The 16,541-nt window shown below is 41.3% G+C and overlaps 1 non-coding gene across 1 annotated transcript; it reads left to right on the forward strand.

Annotated features, from left to right (window-relative positions):
* The first annotated feature begins 15,817 nt into the window (after positions 1 to 15,817).
* Trnaa-ugc (transfer RNA alanine (anticodon UGC)) lies at positions 15,818 to 15,898 on the forward strand. Its single transcript has one exon. It is a non-coding gene; the product is annotated as a tRNA-Ala (tRNA).
* Positions 15,899 to 16,541: the final 643 nt, after the last annotated feature.

The raw sequence follows: 16,541 nt of genomic DNA on the forward strand, positions 1-16,541 counted from the left end.
GCTTAAATATTAGTAAAGGAAAGGGCATTTTACCCCTCATGGAGACAACTAAGGGGCCAGTCACTCACGGTCTGGAAACTGAAGGGATACAGCCTGTCCCTCTTTGAAGCTGAGCTGATGAGACTGGAAACGTCTTGCTCCAGCAGCACCTGTCTTCAGCTCCTGCAGTGGAATCGGACTCGCGTCCCCTTGTCCCCATGTGTGCCCTGCAGCTGCGGGGTTGTGTAATGCCTCCGTCCAAGGTGGAGAGGCTCCTCCACCAGACAGACACACTTAACATCCTGTTAGAGAATACTGATGGGCAGGTAACTGGGGCTGTGTTCAATGCTAGTTGCCCTTTTCACTCTTGGTGGTCCTGTTCATTGGTCCAGCAAACGTCCACAGTTTTCCAACTGACAAGATACAGAGAAAACACTCATCAACGCCAAGAGTACTTTATACACTCCCACCAGGTATAGGGAAGGGATATTTGTTTTCCTTGTAATTATTTGATGATCACACCTTCCTTGCTATTAAGAGTATCTGGAGAGACAAGACAGAATTCTAATGTAGTTTAACATTTTCATTTTTTAAATTTTTTAAGAAAAAAAATTGCAGTCTTAATAAAAAACCTACTTCCCAGGTTCAAGGAATATGCTGGCCTTCCTATTTGCTAAGCAGATAATAAGCCTCTGAACATAAACACTTGAATCTCACTTATTCATACGGATCAGTCTACAATGTGTAAAAGCCACCATCCCAGAAGACCACACATCACCTGCAGCAAAAGGAGTTTATGGTCAGCAGGGCCTGACATGGCCATCTCCTTCACAGGAGAGGGAGAAACGGTGCCTGTCCTTTGTTCAGCGTCAGATTTATAGGATCACTCAGCTCGTAGCCCAACTCAGCGGGAGCCTGGATTCCAATTCAGATCTATCCTAGTCACTTCCTTGCAGGGAAACAAATACAACTGGTTAGGATGCCAAAGTCTTACTTCCCCCTCCAGGATACCCAGTCAGGTGTTGGCCCATAAAGACTTCCTCAGGATCCCAAGCCATAAGCCACTCTGGGAAGTGGAGTGGGAGGAACAGCCAGGGCTGGAGGCCAGCTGCAGTGGGGCCGGTCCAGGTCACCTGGTTTTGTGGCAGGGGCGAGGACATGAGATGGAGGGCCTGCTACTTCCCCCTTTTTGCTGTTTAGTAAGTACAAGTGTCAGGCCAGGAGTGTGGGCAGAGGCGGCTTCTTCTGGAGCTGCTTCTTGCTGTAAAGAGATGAAGTAGTGCTTGACCGGGTACCCTCTCAGGAGCATCTTTTTATAAGAATGTTTAGCAGACACTTGTATAGGCAAGGTATAATTAGAGACAGTCAAAAAAAATGGCTGCAAGGTGGTAAGGGGCTGCCAAAGACCTGTGAATCCTGGTTGGGCCTTACAGCTATCTTATTTTTTTGTTGTTTTTTTGGTCAGTCATGGGGGCTGAACTCTGGGCCTGGGCGCTGTCCCTCAGCTCTTCAGCTCAAGCCTAGCTCTCTGCCACTTGAGCCACAGCGCCACTTCCAGCTTTTTCTGCTTATGTGGTGCTGAGGAATCAAATCCAGGGCCTCATGCATGCATACCATGGAGCCACCTTCCCAGCCTATTACAGCTATCTTTTTTTTTTTTTTTAATAGTTTTGATGCTTTGTTTTACTCTTCCAGGCATGTTAATATAGTAGCAACACTTTTTGGTTTTTTGGTTGTTTTTTTTTTTTAAGAAAAGGCAAGTTACCCCTTTTTTAGTTGCCAATAAGTCCAGGGCCCTTTTATTTTGGAAGGCCACATCAGCCAGAGAGTTAAGCTGAGTCTCTAGTACTGTGTTTGTTGTTGTTTTGTTTTGTTTTGTTTTTTAAACTGAGTACTGTACCTGGTTGTTGGTAGTTATGGAATGGTGTGGACCTCCTGAGGCTATTTTTTTACAGATGTTACCATAGTTTGGCTGATTTTTATGGACAGGGGAAGAAGGAGGGCTGGCTTCTGCCACCTTGGGTTCCTGAGGAAACCTTCATCTGCCAACGCCTGGCTCCCTGTATCCTGGAGGGGGAAGTGAGACTTTGGCAGGCTAACCAAGCAAGTGTATGTGTTTCCTGCAAGGCAGTGGCTGCAATAGATCCGAATTGGAATCCAGGCTCCTGCTGTGTTGGGCTGGGGGGGGGGTGGGGCTGAGTGATCTAACAAAACCCTCAGAAAAACCAATGGAAAAATGTGGTCTGCATATTTCCTGTCACCTTAGAGTGCCATTATATTTTGTTGGTTCTTATATGCTAAGTAAATCCCTGAATCCGCACCAAGCAAATATAAGCATCTAAGAAAGGAGCAGGTAGTGAAGTTTGGAGATAAGCAACAGAATACAGTTCAAACTGGTATACCCTGACTCTCATCTTCTGTACCTGTACATACCTCCAGCCAATGACAAAGATCCCTCAAATAGTTTCTTTGATGAAATTTTGGATAGCTTTGATGGCATTCAAGTTTCATAGAAATCCAGGACTAATATTTCTAGTCTCCATGATTACTTTATGTTTCTCATTTTCTTTCTATATTTGAGTAAAACAAACTTTTCTAATGCCATAGGCTGCCAGTATTTAGTTAATTGCTTCCTTTATTTATTATCTTTTGCCCCAATTCACCCTGCTTAGCAATAATCTAGGCAACCTCTACCACCAGATAATTTGTTTTCTCCTTGCCAATTTCATCCCATATCCTCCCTGATTGAAGTTTTCCTGTTTCCCATTTTCAAAGATTATCATCTCTGAAGTAACTATACAGAACATCTTGTTCTAAAGAAAAAAGAAATGACAGACCAAACACGTGTATTCGTTTTTAAGTTTTCAAATGTAAGGAAATAAAAGAAATCTTAAGTTGTCTACCATGGCAGAAGATACAAAATGGAGTTAAGTGCAATTTTCTAATTCTCAACACAACTATGATTTTGTTTATACACTCTCAAGAGCAGAGGAGCCAGGGTTATTGGGAAAACAGTTTCTACTATCTTCATAAAGAAGTCTTAAAAGTAGACTCATGCTAGAATACTTTCCAGAGAAACTTTTTTTTTTTTTTTTTTTTTTGCTGGTTGTGGGGCTTGACCTCTGGGCCTGGGCGCTGTCCTTCAGCTCTTCAGCTCAAGGCTAGTGCTCTACCACTTGAGCCACTTTCCCAGCCCCATCCAGGGAAATTTTGAGAAAAACACAGAAATATTTATTTGATTATATTTATTTTTTGTTTGTTATGGGCTTGAACTCATGGCTTGGGTGCTGACTAAGCTGTCTTTGAACTAGGATTCTCAGATCTTAGCTAGGATAGCAGGAATGAGCCACCAATATTTGTCTTAAAATCAAACTGTCTTCAGAGCTAATTAAGCTCTTTTTTTTTTTTTTTTAAAATCCTGGAGGCAATACAAAGTATTGAAGGATTTTAGAAAAGCAGTGGTGGTGTGAATCACTGATATTCTCCCTGGGTGTGGGCATTTTAATGGAATGCTGTAAGGGTAAGCTTTCCAATTTTGCAGCAGACCTGGAAATAAATAATAACTGCATTGAACTTATTATATGACTTCACTGTAAGTTACAGTCTCCGCTGTATATTTAAACACCTGCTTCCAATTGTCAGTATTAAAAACATCACAATAGACATATTTTTTTGCTTGTTATTAATATGTATGCACATTTCCTTGGTCAGTGTGTATTTCTTTGAGCAGGAAATCGATGAAGTTGAACTTTACCCCATATATGTGGCTAGTTTAGGGGTTTTTGTTTGAAACTGCTTCCTCAGCTATTTATTTTTTTCTATGAGGAACATTCCTTTCGCTTTGTAAAGGTTCTTCCTCAGATATTCATTCCACAATTTTTGTTTTTTGTTTTCCATTTGCTTTTTAACTTTGCTTATGTAAATTCTTGATACCAAGTTATTAAAATCTGAATTTACAAACTTCCCATTTGTGATATTATATACAAAATATATCCCACCAAAAGACTGAATGACTCATAAACCATATCCTTGAAGTATTTTTGTGGTTTCTTACTTGGTTTTGTTTTGTGACAATAGCTTGAGCTTAGCACCTCCTCCTGCTGCTCCTTGGCTTTTTCTCAAGGCTCACATTCAACTACTTGAGCCTCATCTCCAGTGCTATTGTTTCTTTCCTTTCTTTAGTTGTTGATCATAGTCTATCTGTAATTCTTTTTATTTTAGTGTAAACGGCCAGGAAAGCTTTTTATGTATGTATATATTATTTTTATGTATAGGTTGTATGTAAATTTGTTTATATATATGTGTATATATATATAAACTTTTTTCTTGGTGTGTGATGCTGGTACATGGACTTGAACATGAAGCCTCACACTCTTGCTCAGCATTTTTTTGCTCATGGCTGCTACTCTACGACTTGAACTGCACTTCCACTTCCAGCTTTTAGCTACTTAGAGATATAAATCTTCATGGTTTGTCTGTCCATGTTGGCTTTGAACATGATTCTCAGATCTCAATCTCTTAAGTAGCTCCAACTATATATATATATATATATATATATATATTTTTTTTTTTTTTTTTTTTTTTTTTTTTTTTTTTTGTCGGTCGTGGGGCTTGAACTCTGGGCCTGAGCGCTGTCCCTCAGCTCTCCAGCTCAAGGCGAGCGCTCTACCACTTGAGCTACAGCGCCACTTCCGGTTTTCTGGTGGTTTATTGGAGATAGGAGTCTCACGGTCTCTCCTGCCCGGGCTGGTTTTGAACCGCGATCCTCAGATCTCAGCCTCCTGAGTAGCTAGGATTACAGGCGTGAGCCACCAGCGCCTGGCTCCAACTATATTTTTAAGCCTGTAGTTTCTGTTTTGATAGTCCTTTTTATAGTAGTCTTGTCTTTCAGGTTTTGCGATTCTTCTCTCTCTGAGAATAACTTAGATCTCACCTAGGGAAACACACAGTAGTGGAAAGAGCTTTGAGGTGAGACCATGCTTTGGCTCTTGATTCTCTAATAGGGTTACCTTGATCCAATCAGTTAACTGGTTCTGAGTATCTAACTGGTTCTAGCACCAGTTAAATCATAAATGTAACCTCTTGGGGTAAAAAGCACCCAAGGATCAAGCCTGTAATTCTAGCTATTTAGGAGGCTAAGATCTGAATTCAGATCATGGCTCAAAGCCACTGCAGCCAAAAAAGTCCATGAGACTCTTATCTACAATTAAACAATAAATACATAAGTAAACAAACAAAATGGAATGTGGCTCAAGTGGTAGTGTGTTTTTTAGGGGAAAAGCAAAGGACAGCACCTAAGCTTGAAGTTCAAGCCCAGTAGAAGCAGGGAATACCCCCCCCCTCACACACACACATGCACCATGGGTTTATTGTGAGAATTAAGTGATATAATATATGGTAATCATACATTTACCAAGATCTAGTTTCTAGCACGACGCACGGAAGAGATGCTCAATACAAGTTAGTTGGATAAAATGGAAGGAGGAGTTAGGAAGCCCCTATCCATACACATTCCCCAGCCTGGGAAGAAGTACAGAGTGTATATACCATGGGCCAGTGTTCTCATTTGACAATATGATTATATTAGGTAGCAATCATTGCCTGTAGATTAGTTTGTCAAATCACCTTTTTTGGGAGATGAAATCAAGGGATACATTATATCTGGTTGATGTCTATAGAAAGAGAAGACACAAAACATGGAAAAAGGGGAGTCCAAAGAATTCATTTCACTTGCGTAACATTATCCTTGGCAGTTGCCCTGGTGACTCTCTACACTTGTAAACTACCAACTCTCATTTTCTGTTCTGGGTATTTCCTATTAGTCAGTTACCAGTGATTCCTTAGTAAGCATCTGAATTTGACAATTTTAGGAACAAAAGGTCAGGAGGTGAGGTACAACAGCTCTGAGATTGGAGATAAAGAGCTAATATCCATTGTTGTACCCTATTCATCACTGAGGGCTATTGTCTGATTGCTATGGAAAGTGTCTTCTTAAAACAAATCTTGCTGAGAATTGTCTTTCCAGGGTTTAAACCAGGCAAGTACAATTTCTGCTCATTAACAGAATTTTGGAAACATTAAGTCCCAAGAGCCTCAGAGAAACCTGGAACTTTCTAATTGGAGCTTCAGGTTTTCTGTCCTGGACAAGAAATAATTTTACAAGATTACTCACAATCAGTGAAACCTTAAAAATATTCCTTAGGAAACACGTCAGTATCAATGAGCATATTCTAAAATGCAAATAATTGTACGTGACTTTCTAGGGACCCTCCTGCATCTTTCATGTCTCATTAGTTGTCAATGTGACAGTATTTCCAAGATGGTTTTATTTCTGTTAATGGTGTTGTCTTGGCAAATTACAAATATTCATCTATCCAGTCATTAGCAGTTGAGGTCTTTCCTGCCCGGGCTGGCTTTGAACCACAATCCTCAGATCTCAGCCTCCTGAGTAGCTAGGATTACAGGCGTGAGCCACCGGCGCCCGGCTTAAAATGTTTAATTGTCATTATAAAGGTGATACACAGGGGAGTTACAGTTACATAAATCAGGTAGCGTACATGTTTTACGGGTAGTGTCACCCTTGCCCATGCTCTCTCCCCGTTTTTCCTCCCATCCCCACCAACAACTTTCATAGTTCATTTTCCAGTGAGACCATTGCTACATTTTTTTTTACCCTGTCCTTCCACAGAAAAATATTCTAAAGAATTGTCCATTTGCACTTTCCTCTTCTTTCCTTCCTACTTCACCGATTCTAATTGGGCTTTTGTTTTATTGCTCCATTCAAAGTACTTATCATATGGCCCTTTATATTTCAAAACCCTGTACTATTATTCAACTGCACAGAAGCTAACTACTGCCTCTTTGAAGCCCCCTCTCTCTCTCTCTTTCTCTCTCTCTCTTACACACACACACACACACACACATGCTCGCACGCACACACACACACCTCATTTGCTACTCCATCTCAGCTTTCTATTCCTCGGTTTACTGACTTCACTTTAGCCTTCTAGGCCTACAATGATTCTTCACCTTCACCTGCTCTGAGCAGCCCATCTTCTCCCACAGCTTTAAATGCCACACATGTGAAAAAAATGATTGTCAAATTAGTTTCTTTGTTCTTTACTTTCTTCTGAGTTTCCCTAATATTCAATCACTTGCTGGAAACATCAATTTAAAGTCTTAAATTAGGCAAAACAGAGCTTGTGGTTTTTATTCTTTGTTTCCCAACCTCCTTTATTTCAGTCCATACTGCTCATTCATTTAGTTGTTTAAGTACACACGTGGGAAGCATTCATTTCTTTCTTCGTTACTTTCACATATGACCCATAACCAAAATATATCTTAAAGATGTGTCCCTTGAACTTATTTACACGGCTACGATCCTACCCAAGCGATCATATCTTATCGAGCTACACAATCGCCCTTCACTTATTCCACTCCTATCTCCTGCAATTAATTCATAAACCTCCAGTGCCTTTCAAATGCTCAAGAATACAATCTAACTTCCTTATTTTGATGTGTAAGGAACTATAGTATCCTGACCGGAGTGTAACTCTAATATTTGCATACACTATTTTCTCCCTTGCTCACTCTGTTGCAGACACACAGATGGTGTCTTTGTCCCTCGAACAAACCACTGTTCTCATGCCCACAGGTATCCATACTCCCTATACATTCTAAAAGCTCTATTCACACCTCTTTGTATATAAAAGGCCCTCGATATTTCGTGAAGGAATGAATAAATGAAAGTCCCTACATCTGCTCTAGGGAACACCACAGAGTTCACAAGCCAGGTCTTCACAAGGATCAGACTTCTTTCTCTAGTCTTATTTTTCACTACCAAGATTGCTTATTTCTTCTTGGCCTAAACACTATTTACCCTTTCTGTTCTTCCTTGGATGCTCTTCTTCTTTATCTAGCTAATTTCTACTTAATTCCTAAGTCAGAGCATGGATGGTACTTTCTCTGTTAGGAGAGTTAGTGATTTTACCAAGCCGCTTCCTACCGAGAACAGAAAGCTTGGAGTCAGTTGTAATTTAGAAAGTTCAGAGGTTGCTGCTCCAGTCTTCTTGGAAGTGAGTATTTCCAGAAATGTCAATACCAAGAAACATGCTGACAGTTTTGACTGGCAAGAGAGTGACAACTCTTAATAAAAGCTTGTTGGAGTCTACTGCCCTAGCAATAAAAATAGTTGTAGTGACTAACATCATAATAAACATGAGACAAGTTAGGTTAGACACAGTGTTTCCCATGCAAGAGGCTGGCTCTGGGCCTCACCTCTGTCCCGCTTTACAGTGTGTTTTCTAAGGAGGGGTTATGTTCACAGACTGGTTACTGATTGCCAAGTTGCATGACCATGAGTCTGTCCAAGTCAGACTTCTCACTAATATCAACTTAGGCTCACGCCTGTCATCCTAGCTACTCAGGAGGCTGAGATCTGAGGATTGCAGTTCAAAGCCAGTCTGGGCAAGAAAGTTCATGAGACTCTTATCTCCAATAAACCATCAGAAAACCGGAAGTGGTGCTGTGGCTCAAGTGGTAGAGTGCTTGGACCTACCTCTGAACTTGATAATAGAATCTATCATCCTTAACTAGCATTGTTTTATCAAGGCAGACACCTGGGGAAGAAAAAAATCACTAGTAAATGTCATTCTATTTCTGAGTTTGCTTCAATCTTGTGAGTAGATTTCTTTTGGCTTGAGTCCCCTTCACTTTATGACCCAGTACTTTTCTTATCCTCAAACCCTGTCATAACTATCTTTGCATTTGCTAAATAACCAAACCTCATAACCGCAATCTACTTAAAAGCAATCGTATTTTAGCTTAGCATTTAACACATAGTTAATAGACAGGTTATTGAAGAAAGTTATGCCAATGTCAAATATTATAGGATCTTATAGAAATCACTTACAATGTACAAAGGACCAAAGTAAGTAAAAATCACTACCAGATGAAGTCCGGAGCGGCTTTGTGGGAGTGGCCACAGTTGGATAGATCAAGTGGATATAATTGGATATACATGACGGAATGAGGATACTGATCCAGAAAGACAGACCCTTCTTTCTTACAGATAATGAGGACATTCTAAACATGTTTAATTGCACAATGGATATGCTACTCTTATGAAATATAGGATATGTTGGAAGGAGGAGAAACTGTAGTTATGAAATCTAGTTGAAAACACTTATGAGGAGTGAAGGGAAGGCTTGGGTTAGGAAAGTGGGTTGGGAAGGAGTATAGACTGAGAAGAGCAACCTGAAGCAAAGACGGTGTTGGGAAAGTGATGATCCATTGGTCCTTTATAGAAAAGCGCAAAACACTTGTTCTTGACATGTTTTATGGATTCTTCTCCTTGTATTTGTCTTATATCTGCAGTCCACAATATCATATTATTTCAAAATCTAAATTCTAACATCCTCAAGTTTAGAACCTTCATGGATCCCTTCTCCTTCTTTCCCATCTTCCTTCCTGGGATACAGTAGATGTCATTAGCAACTGCTGCTCCTTTTTCTTTTTACTCGGCATTAATTCCCTTGAGATCCACGGGGATATTGCATGCATCGATCGTGCATCTCTCTTTATTGCCAGCTAATTCCATTGTAAGGTACACCACAGTTTGCTCAACCAAGTGCCTTGCTGAAGAGAGTTTGGTTGTTTCTCAACTTTTTTTTTTTTTTTTTTTTTTTTGGTGCTGGTTCTGGGCCTTGAACTCAGGGCCTGGGCACTGTCCCCGAGTTTTTTTGCTCAAGGTTAGAGTTCTACCATTTGTACCAACTTTTTAGTGGTTAATTGGTGTTAAGAGCCTCACAGACATCTGCCTTGAAAGAAAATTCCTGAAGAAAGATTCCAGGTTCTTTTCTAGATGTTCCTAGTCCGTGTTTGGTCTTTCAGTGGAGTTTTGAGAGCCCTTGATCCACGATTGCTACTAACTACACTTAACCATAGGATGCCAGGCCTCTAATTCCCCTTGTCCTAGGAACAAATTATCTTTCAATCACCGCCCCAGGGACATGTCTTCACACCCATCAGATTGGTATCCTTCAGTAAAGGCCCTCCCAGGAGCTGGAAGTTACATGAGGAGCTGGACTACACCAAGGCCGGCTCCAACCTGTCGTGGTTTCCTGGAGACCCGCTTTAACCACTGGCCTGCAGTGGAGCAGACACTTCCATACGCTATTCACCCTTTAGTTCTTTGCGTAGAGATGTATTAAGAAGTTGTTCCTGTTGAAAAAAAATCACTAATATCACATCTCTAGGGCCTGTATGGCGTGCGGACTTGGCGTGGTTGTAGGTTAGAAAGCCAGTCTGGCTCCCTAACAATAGGGAACATACTCAGGAAATGCCCCCCCCCCCCTTAAACGCATTTCCAACTAGCATTGTTTGGGGGTTTTACGAGGACATTAGAGACCTTGCAAATCTGAGCTATTGACACATTTTTTTTTTTTTTTTTTTTTGCCAGTCCCAGGGCTTGAACTCAGAGCCTTAGCACTGGCCCTGAGCTTCTTTTGCTCAAGGCTAGTGCTCTACCACTTCAGCCACAGCACTACGTCCAGCGTTTTCTGCTTATGTGGTGCTGAGGAATCGACCCCAGGGCCTCATGCATGCTAGGCGAGCACGCTACCAGTGAGCCGCCGTCCCAGCCTCACTTTTTTTTTCTTTTACTTATTTAACTCACTTACTTTTTCTTGTTCTTTTCTTTTCTTTTTGGTCAGGTGTGGGGCTTGAACTCAGCACCTGGGAGCTGTCCCTGAGCTTTTATGCTCAAAGCTAGTGCTTTATCACCTTGAGCCACAGGTGGTTAATTGGAGATTAGAGTCTCTCAGGCTTTTCTGCTTGCCTGGCTTCAACCTGCAACCGTCAGATCTCAGCCTCCTGATAGCTAGACCACAGTCCTGAGCCGCTGGCCCCTAGCTTCTCATTATCCTCATTGCATTCCAGTTCCATCTGGACTTGTCAATGATGGATGAGGGGCTGGATGTGAACTGAGGAATTACGATGTAGAAGTGCTACTGTGAGAGTTATCCCTAAGTCAGAATTGATCCATTTAAGAAGTCCTAGGGGTTTTGATTTGTACTGTAGTGTGTCCCGTTTGGCACCCACGTATGTGGTTATTAGCACCATATATGTGGTTTTGAATTATCATTGAATTCAACTCTGTTTGAAGGACAGCCCCCACCCCTTCCCCTCTGTTCTTTTCAGCAGCTCAAGCTGGTCTCGAGAATTGGTGCTGCTATCTTCAGGAAAGCCCTGGCTCCGTCCATGCTTGAGTGAGGAAAACGTGGCTACAAGCATTTGTTAATGCTCTTCACCTCGCTGGCCACTGGGTTAGAGTCTGTTACTTAATCTTATCTCGCTGACTGGAACTTGACAGGAGACAGCCTGCCAAAACTGCAGTAAAAATGAAAAAAGAAAACCACCATGCTTCTTCCTTCACGTGGCCAAGATGAGTGGCCTATTTGTTTGCATTCTAAAATTAACATTTCACAATATTCAGGAAATTTAAATGGTGAAATGGGACCAGCATTCTACTAATCCAACATATCTATTTAGGTGCCTTGTTTTATTATTCTGTAAACGTATTTTCCCCCTAGAAGCTACAATTGGAATAAACATAAAATTGGTGTTCCCCTTGTAAAATTTAGCATCATGATTATCTTTCGTGTTCCAGTAGTCATTACGAGTATTTTATTAGTTGCATATTAAATGATTCCCTAGTGGACAGTTAGGTTGTTTCCAGTGTTTGGTTGCCCAAAGCAAATTTTTATGTTTTGTATTACTAGTGCTTTGTAATCATTAATTTATTTCCTTAGAATGAATTCTCAAGAGTCAGATTATTAAATAAAAAGGCCATAAACATTTTCATAGCCTTTGTCACACTTCGCAGTGCTGGGTGAATCCCAGTGACACACACACGAGAAAGTACCGATCGGATGTTTTGGAAAGAAACTGTGCTAGTTTCCCTCTCCTACAACATGGTGAGTTAGAAACGCCGAACAACTTCAAGTTAAAAAATAACAAGCATACGGGATTGCATATACAAACCATCTAATTAAATAAATTACTAAGCTGACAAGAACGTAAGACCTTCAGAAAGACTCCGAGCCAGCAAAACATCCAGCTGCTCTCTACCTGGACGGACTATTCAGTACCTACCATCATTTTAGGAAATACTGGCTCAGTGTGACGCCCCGTTGGTGACGTTAAGTCTGCTTGCTGGTTTACCTGATATCTGAGCTCACTGTTTCTTTCTCTTCACTCTTTCTAGGACTCATTTTCAAGAAATAAGATCTATAACACTAGCCTAGAAATCTCCCACTAGTATGGAAATCAGAGGCCCTTCTATATAGGATTAGCACTGCTGACAAGGTATTTATTCCTGTTTTAAAGGCCTGGCAAATTCTCAAGTTGCCTTCAGACGTATTTAGCCATGAATAGTCATTTCTGAATTGCAAATTCTAAAATTTTCAATAGCAACTTCAATATGCTGTATTGTGATTATATAATGTATATTTGTTATATATTATATAAACATAATATACAATATATTACATTCATATTTGTATATAATATATAGCTATAATTATATCATATATGATATATGTAATTGTATGATATAATATATAATAAATATATTGTATTCATATATTATATAACATTAATTAATACAGAATAAATAAATATATAAAAGATCTGTTATATAATAAAGTAATAATATATATTATATGTCCCGACCCGCAGGACTTCAATGAGGGCGGTGAACCTAAGCGAGAAGGAATGAAGGGACAAGAGACAAGAGACACGAAGAAGGACAGCAAGACAAGGATTCTGATCAAGCTGCCAAATTTTATTTTTCACACAGGGGTATTTATATGCTTAGAATAAGGAAGCTTTTTCATTGGACGTAGCAGCTGCAGGATGCTTGCTTAGGGCAATGTGAAAAGGTGGTCAATAGCAGCTACCTGGTCTTTGTTTGGGGCAGGATGCAAAGACCAGATTCTGTAAATAGCCTCGAGAGATGTTCCAGCGAGATAGTCAAGCTTATCATGCAGAGAGACTCCCTGCAGGGCTCTCGACAATTATATACTATATAATGATATATAAGATATGATATATCTAATACAGGTATCTCTGGTGCTTTATATTATCTCATGATTATCTCATCCATATTTTTAAATCATGCCATTAAGATTTGACAAAGTTCTTGTTTTATTGACACCATACTATTTAGTACACAAAGAGCCTGGAATTCCATATTTCGTACCTCGCTCATGGTCATCACAAAGCCATTCCCAGGGTATTTTGTTGCTTTTTCAGATGTGTATGGCTTTCTCTTCTATTTCCCGCCACGTCCCAGCATTTTGGAAAGTGGAAACCTAAGTCTGTTACATAAAGGAAGCCCAAGAGAATGCACTTTTGATTCAATTTTCAAGGCTATTTCAGGGGGACTGAGTGACTAATCTCCAACCATCCTATCTATAGCTGCCATCTTTCCATCCTTCTTCTGATTAGTTTAATAGCATGGATTGTGGGGGGGGGGGGTTTGATTTCCCAGAGTCAGACTAGGCACTCTAATGAAAGGAAACATTCCACTAGTTAGCATCAGTAAGAGTCTTTGAAGATTGCTTCTAGTCAGACTGACTGGAGGCATCTTTTAATGAGATAAGGTGATTAAGCTGAGCTTCTTTTAAAAAGAAGCTTATTGCTTATTGTTCCTCTCTTCCGCTCTTCCTATCTACTCTAAGCAGAGATGAGGCCTTGCTGGTTTGGAGAAATTGCCCTGTGGATTCCTGTAACATCCCCTAGGGAAGGACCTGTGGGTTTTAGAGCTCTGTTTTTTTCTCCAAAACAACACTATGAAAGGACTCAGAGGAACCTCTGAGTATCCGAGGGCAAGGGTCGGCATGCAGAGGGCAAGGGTCGACCTGCCGAGAGCTGGGAATTCTGTTTTGGTTGTCAGCCCAGTGCTTTTCCTCACGGTCTTGTTCCTGGACAATGCTTGCACACTACCCATGATTATCAGTTCATCACCGTGGATGCTCGGCTCCACACCACATAGGCCCTTCAAATTTGAACATTGGCAAACAAGGTAGAAGGGCTGCAGCTCACCCCGGACTCCTGCGCTAGAGACGATGGCATTTCCTCAGACACACAGACAGCACCAGGGCAACTGGTATAGGCAGTGTTTCTAGAGCGGCACTATGCCCACACCTCTGTCAGGATGTTTTCCTACTTTCGTGCTAGCATTGTTCCATTTTGCTATGAAGGTTACAACCTCCCAGAATTAGGCTTAATTTGGTCTTCTCAGAATTTTAAGATAATTTGGGGGGGGGGTTGCAAATGCTCTCAGTCAGAGGAAATACTGTCTTTATTCACAGTGACATCTCAGTACTGTCTATAGTATTTGAATCTAGGACTCAGTGGTAGAACCTTGCCTCCCTATGATGCACAAAGCCCTGGGTTCAGTCCCCAATACTGAGAAAGGAAACACCCAGGACTTCATAGGATTTGGAATGTGCTCCCTGAGAGAGTCGCTGCTGCTGTCTTAGGGGATGGCCTCCCGCTGGTCTCACCATGAGAGGTCAGGCTCATCCACCGCTGCTCAGTTATGGGTGAGGAGATTCAGAGGCTGGCCTCTTTTCCTCAATGTGTTGGTCTTTGCACACTGAGAAATTAAAGGAGAAGGAACAAAACGGTGTGCGTGATGTTTCTGGTTCCTGATTGCTAACGTGGATGAACTGGGAGACACGGGGAGATGGGTACAGTGCATCTTCGGGTGTGTCTGTGAGGCTCTGAGGGATGAGGACCCACCCTAACTGTGGCTGGCACACGCCAACGGCAGTGGACCAAAGTAGAATAACGGGAAGACCAGGAAGACGCAGACCAAGGCCCAGCCAGGCCCTTCTCTGCTCTCTGCCTGCGAGGTGAGCAGCTTCACTCTACCATTCCCTTCTGCTAGGATCCCCCGCTTCATCACAGACATAGAGCAAGCTGACCAGGGACCAGAGCCTCCGAAACTGTGAGCCAAGGAAAACCCCACCTTCCCTAAGGCATTATTTTTTTCACAGTAAGGAAAAAGCTGACACAATGTAATGCTCTCATTTTAAGAGGCCAGCTCTCCCCCAGGGTATTATCAGAACACACCAGGAAATGGGTTACATAGCTCACTTGACTGTACTCATTTATGCACTTGGTAAATATCTTTGATCACTTCCTAAAAGTCAGGTTGAGTCAGGGCCTGGGAATGTAATACATAGAACACCTTATGGGAAAGCATTTCCAAAATGATTCCCGTTTTAAAGCAAAAATGTGGGTAATAACTGCAAGTAAAACCAGAGAATGGCAAACATCACATATTAGAACGTGTTTCTATCTACCCAGCTCTTCCATACACCTGTTGTGTGTTGCTTGTAGCCTTTCTGTGCAGGAGCACAGGAGCTGCTGATGTACACAGAGTCTGATCAGAGCAGCAAAGACACAGGTCAGTTACAGCAATGGCCAGGTGGTAGCTAGAAACTTTGTAATCAGACAGACATAGGTTTGAAACCAAGTTGTACTGATCACAAAATTCTGGGAAAGCTATTTAAACTCTGTGTACTCACCTGAAAAACATGGAGACACATACCTAATTCTTGACTGTGTTACGATGATCAAATGACATGATTTGTTTAAGTCCTGGGCCCAGCATTTGATGTTGAAGAAAGTGGCCAATTAATGGTAGTTACTAGAATATTAATTACAAATATTGTTTAAATAGGGTAACTGACAAAATGAAGTATCTGTGTAGGGGATAATTCATACAGTGAAAGAACAAGTGGGATATAAAACCAGCAGACATGGGGCTGGGAAGGTGGCTCAGTGGTAGAGCGCTGGCCTTGCATGCCTGAGGCCCTGGGTTCGATTCCCCAGCCCCACATAAGCAAAAAGAAAAAAAATCCGGAAGTGGTGCTGTGGCTCAAGGCATTAGCCTTGAGCTGAAGAGCTGAGGGACAGCGCCCATGCCCAGAGTTCAGGCCCCACAACTGGACCCCCCCCCTCCAAAAAAAAATAAAACCAACAGACTTACTTGGATTAATTCAAGAAAAATGTGTGCCCAGGGGAAATATAAATGGGGAACCTAAAACGTTAGCTATAATTTGTATTTATATAATGTCCACTTAAGGATATGGATATCTTTGTACTCTGGGAGTAGTCTTATTTTCAGAAGAGGAGTTACTTCATAAGACACATCACCCCAGTGCTAATTTAGATCAACCATTCAACCCAGTCCCTGGATTATATCTCTGAAGATTGTCGCTATCATAGCAGGCAAACTCTTAAAGGTGACCCCCATGAATTCAGGCTCCTATCCCAATTATCTAATAAAATAGTAATGTAGGCACTGCTGAGAAAGACCCTTGCATGTCGAATTAAAACTACTAGCCAGCTGAACTTAAAAAAGAATGTTTATTTTTATTATCTAGGTAAACAATGCAATCCCAAGATCTCCACAGACAGGAATACAGACATGGTACACAGAGGAAGGATGAGGTAGAAGCGGTAGAGGTTTGAAGGGAGAGACCTAA

The sequence above is a fragment of the Dipodomys merriami genome, unplaced genomic scaffold (assembly GCF_024711535.1).
Source record: "Dipodomys merriami isolate MVZ:Mamm:240054 unplaced genomic scaffold, mDipMer1.0.p SCAF_72, whole genome shotgun sequence".
Classification (NCBI taxonomy): Eukaryota; Metazoa; Chordata; class Mammalia; order Rodentia; family Heteromyidae; genus Dipodomys; species Dipodomys merriami.